This window comes from Gallus gallus, chromosome 5 (genome assembly GCF_016699485.2).
Source record: "Gallus gallus isolate bGalGal1 chromosome 5, bGalGal1.mat.broiler.GRCg7b, whole genome shotgun sequence".
NCBI classification, from domain to species: Eukaryota; Metazoa; Chordata; class Aves; order Galliformes; family Phasianidae; genus Gallus; species Gallus gallus.
This window is the reverse complement of record NC_052536.1, coordinates 10660706-10666063: the sequence shown is the minus strand read 5'-3', so window position 1 is coordinate 10666063 and position 5358 is coordinate 10660706. Positions and strand designations below refer to the sequence as shown.

The 5358-nt window shown below is 39.7% G+C and overlaps 1 long non-coding RNA gene across 9 annotated transcripts in view; it reads right to left on the bottom strand.

Annotated features, from left to right (window-relative positions):
* Window positions 1–5358, bottom strand: part of LOC107053383 — a 322875-nt gene that overhangs the window by 66136 nt on the left and 251381 nt on the right. For all 9 annotated transcript variants that reach the window (XR_005860129.1, XR_005860128.1, XR_005860130.1 and 6 more), the window contains exon 5: window positions 404–521. This is a non-coding gene — a long non-coding RNA (uncharacterized LOC107053383). The remainder of the gene's footprint in view (window positions 1–403; window positions 522–5358) is intronic.

Here is a 5358-nt window from a genome sequence, read left to right as displayed (position 1 = left end):
CTGCAGCAACAAAAAGGTCATGAAAAGTAAGTGCTATGCAAATAAAGGAAATAAAACAAACAGATCATTTAAAGCATAAAAGAAATAGAAGAAACGACCGTAAATCAACATGCTTGGAAAGAAAATGAAAATAAAGGGCAGTTTGAAACAAATCAAAATGTCATCAAAATAGGAAAAAAAAAAAAGAGCAAAACCATAAAGAACTGATAAAATGAGCATTAATTGGGAGAAACTGCAAATAAAAACAAAATGGACCTAACAAGAGCAACAGGTGGAAGAAAACTTTTTTGTTTGCCTTAAAGGATGCATTAGATTTATTTAATTTTGCACAAAAGAGTAAATGAAAGCAGAAGCTTTCACGCTTCCCCCAAAGATGGGAACTCTGTTGGACCACCGGCCTTACCTGGTGAAGCTGTAGCAAGAATGGAACAACCCATTTCAAAGTTTTATCCAAACTCATTTAAATTTTCAGGCAGTCTGAATGCAGAGTTGATGCCCATCTCTTCCACTTGTCTACTAGGCTGCAAAATGAAAAGGAAACAGAGCAGTTTCCCTCATCCATTCCCACAAGTTCCAAAGTATTTTTCACACTTGACAACCCGGTGACCAACTAAGTCTTTACATGTGTGTTTTGTGAGGGGAAATCAGATCTTCAGTGTGGACACAAAAGGCAGCTCAGGGCTGCTGGGGGCTCAGGGATCTGGGCTTTGCTCAGTGGCCTCTAGGGAGCCTGCAGGGAACAGGAGGGACACAGGGATCTGTGGGTCAGCCCCCAGGGCTGTTAGATAGCTATGAAGAGTGCAGGGATGCAGGAAAAAAAATCAGCTAATGAACAACGGAATAGGTATCATTTCACTTCTAACTAAGCCACCAGCTCCCAAAGGAGGCACTCACCAAATGAATGCGGTATATCTGTTTTATTAGTTATGACAAGTGAATGACGAAGAAACAATTGTGGCCAAAATTTGCAAAACAAGCTTAAATTAATAACAGCCCAAAGACAGAGCTGTGGCTGGGTGATACACAGGCGGAGGAGAAGGGCTGTTAGTATGATGTATCACTCTACAACGGCTTGAATCAAATGGCAACTTTCACAAAAATTGTGGTGTTGAGTTTGAAGTGCTGTCAGCAGCCATGTGAGCACCGGCGTGCTGCCTGCCTGGGGCTCCTTGCTGCTGTGCATGGGGCTGCAGGGCCCTGACGTGCTGCAGTGCTGCTGAGCGGCACCGTGCACCGGGCATTTGCTACCAGCATGAAGTGCCTGTGCAACACCTGCATTCTGAGCTCAACATGCCGAATAACCATATCGTATTGGCACGAAAGACTCTGTGGAAAGAAAGCTTACACCTACCGTTGCCATATGGTGCAGATCTGGCGATATTTTCTCCTTTACCTTTACAACAGAAATGGAATACTACATGTAGCTAAACACAACACGCTCATGAAGCCTATTAGAAACCTAACACCCTGCTTCAGCTATTTTCCTTTTTTTTTTCTCCTCCTTTTATACATATATTTGTTGTTAAACGGCCTCTAAACCCACGCTGTGCAGTAATTTATCCAAATATTCACAGGCAACTCTGCACTCAGTATATATAATTTTATTGTTTTGACTTAAAAGTCACAAGACTGAAATAAAAATGCACGGGTGGCACTTTGCCATACTGCCCCTAGAGAACAAGAGACTGTCAGCCTGAGCTCCGTGCCAACAGGTTGCTGTGTACTAGACTAAACTGAACAGCAATAAGTCTACACAGCCGAGCTTTGCTGAAAGATGTGATCACACCTCCTAATGTGACTCCATGGCTCTGTTACTTACAGCTAAATTACATTATTATGACTTCATTGTTGAATCCCAATTCTCCTAATTATAGCCTAGAGATCTATTATTTGATTTTGTAACACCAAGTGCTTCTTTTCTAAATCATGTAATCTCTTGTAGCTTATTAATGTCAGGTTTGTGCACACGCAGGGACTTGGTTGTTTGCCAGGCAGAATCAAATTTTCAAATTTTCACTGTGTTATGTTGCAGGGGTTTGCTTGTTACAACCTAATTATATTGGCACTGAAAGCAAATTTATATTATAAAGCACTTTAACTCTTTCACTGAAACATATTTGCATATGTAAGTGTCTCGCCATTGGTCTATTAGCTTTTTCATTGGGAAGTTTTTATGAGATTGTGTGGAAAAGAATAATAATTCTGAAACCATTAACTATTCATTTTCCTTTGAAAATGTGAACGTGTTGTTTTAAAGTGATGTTCGTCGTAATAAATCCAGGAGTTAAATGCAAGTAGGTGCCACACATGGAACTGCCTTTAAGCCTCATAATGACAAAACTGGAAAATATAAATTTATTGTTTTATTAAATGACATAAATTTTAAAATGCCATTGGAAATTGAGACTCTGTTTCCCCAGTATAAAAATTGTCTGGCAGGTGGTTTTGGTTTTATTTACATAATTCCCAATAATGTCAAGTATATTTGGTTACAAGTAGAGTATTTTATAGTATGAGCAAGATTTAAAGCTTTAAATTCCCAGTTCTATGAATGTCATTACCTTCTGCTGAATTCAATGGAAGCTGAAGGGACTCGTGATCTTGCAGACTGAGAGCGAGCAACAGTGAAATAAGAGACTACAACTTTCAACAACTACATTCTCTCCTTGCTGAACGAGGGTTGAGGCCACGAGTGTTTTAATGCTCCCTTAAAACTACCTGTTGTCTAATGAATGCAGTGTCAGGACAGGGAAGGCCATACACTGCTCTGCCCTCCCAATAGCGTAAATTAAAGGCTGATGTTACACTTTCTCCTTTCTCTGGTGTTGCTGTACTTGGCACCTGAGAGGACTCGATCTAAGCCATCTTGCTGTTCTGCTTGCTTCCAGCCAACAGCCTTCCATTTCTGTTGCACAAATTGAATGGGAGAGAGACTGCTGGGTAAGTTCACACACAAGCAGTGGTTTGGTGACATTTTTTCTCATTTGCACTTCCCCCCCCTCCCCCGCCGTCTATCAGCAGTCCACATCAATTGTGCATAAGATCAATGGTTTGTATTTATTTGGTCTACAGTCAGGAGACAGTGCAACTCAGTCCAGTGCAAAAGAAAAGGCACTCTACAGCTGAAGCAGATGGAGAGAGAGGAGAGAGCTGGGCTGTCACTCTCAGCAAGAGCCTGCAGCTACACAGGATTAAGTCTAACATGAAACTATACCCAAAATTCCATTCTAATTGCCTGCCTCCTCCAGCAGCTAAGACAAATAAGAAGCAGCTAGCCTATGACATGCAGCTTCCCTTCCCCGTTTCTGATACTCAGAAGAGAGAAAAGGAATCGATGTTCAGGCATTTCGTTGGTCCCAAGTTACAATGAAATTTCCTCCGTACAGAACAAAATGTTCCATAGGGAATAATTCCATGCAGTGTATGATTTCTCTCTCTCTGCCATCAGATGAGCAAGAGAGAGGATCAGCATTTAGAGACAAGCCCTAGGATGGAGTTCTTTGGGGAAGAGTTTGTCATTCTGTATATATTTATAATGGGCTTAGCAGAACAGGGCACAGCCTTTGGGGCTGTAGAGAGTCTGATGTTTACATACTAATATGAATAAAGAATCATAATGGAGAAAACATGTGTAGACACTGTTGCCACTAGAAGTTAATGGATTGCAAGATTTACTACCAAGAGAAGAGTCTGCCCCTGCTGGCCTGTCTAAGGGCCTGGATGTTTAGTCCACAGTACCTGACAGGACACTTCCCTTTGATTCAGCAGACTCTATCTAGGTTGCTGGTGTGTGTGGTATCCTAGATAATATTCTTTGATGACTCTTAGTAATCATTGACTATGATATATGAGACAGAGATCATGAGATAAGTAGTTCACGAGTGCTGTGTTACTACTTTATTTCTCCTTTGTGGGATGAATCCTACCCTCAATTTTTTTTCTTTCTGTACTTTCAAAAAGTACTGATCCTGTATACTGAAAACTCTGCTTGTAAGCTCATCGTCCTGCCATTTAGAGATGAATCCTATCTTTAGTTCTGTGCTCCTTATGAGATTTTCCATATATTTATCTAGTCCATGGTCACCAGACCAAATAGCAGTTGACATCTGTTTATGCAGTTAGTGTTCCTTACTGAATCAAATCCAATGTCAGTTCTACTGAGTGAATAATTAAGTATAGCTTTCAATGCCTATTAAAAACACCACATTGGTGGGCTTCCCTGCTGAAGAAATGTGTAAACTATAGCCAGATTTAATGGGTTGGTTTACACATGGATCACCTTAAAGTGCATATGAGTACTTTTAATATTTGCACGGATTATCATCTCCACTCAAAGTAAGCATCTGGGAGGAGTGATGCAGTAACTTTTTCTATAAAGAAAGGGTTTTTTTTTCTTTATACGTTTTCATTCTTCAAGAACGTCCAGGATCACTAGAACAATTGGCATCCATCAAGTGAATAATAGGAATGAAAAGAGACTTCCACGAGTGAATGAGATACCAAGGGGAAACCAGTTATCAAAATACAGTGGAACAAATGTGCATTACATGCATTAAACAGCAAATGTTAGATTTACTATAGTTGCAAGAATTCTAAACTCCTTGAACTGACACATTTTAAATCCAGGCATCTTATTAAGGTTCATCTGAACTTGCTAAAACAAGAAAAACTTTGCAATTCTAATTGCAGTAACATAGAAATAGAAGTTTCTCACATGCGTATGAACAGCACTGTATTACTAAGCAACATAAGCACTACAAAATTTGTTTCTTTTGTGGCATAACTATAAGAGATTTTACCAAGCAAAACCCCAGTCCGTGATAAAGAATGATGAAAAACAACTCCACAGCAAACTATCCTTCTGTAAAACTCTTTGGTAAGAAACACTTATCTGTGGCCACTTCATGCAATTTGCAGCAAATCATGGATCACGTGTGGATACGTCACAGGGGCACCTCTTACTGTCTTATTGAAACACCATGTTCAATAGTTTTTTGTAGCTGTTCCGTAAGAAGACAGTGTTTTGACCCAAACCAATTTCCATAGCTTAGACTATCCTTGGGGTAGATTCATGGGATTATGATCAAATAAATAATTGTGGTATTACACGATTCAATAGTTATGGAGCAATCACTTGCCATCTTTGTCTGACCAGTTTCTTTTCCTAATACAGTCACACTGTGATTGAGGCTTTTGAAATAAATTCAGTGAAACTGCTGGAGAAAGTGCCATTAAAATTTGGAACTTCATATGAATTACACTGGCTGCGTGCTCATCACTTTTCTTGTACTATTAATGCTCTGTTTCTTTTTTTTCCAGTACAGTTGATGATGTAGGATCTTATACTTTGTCTTGCAC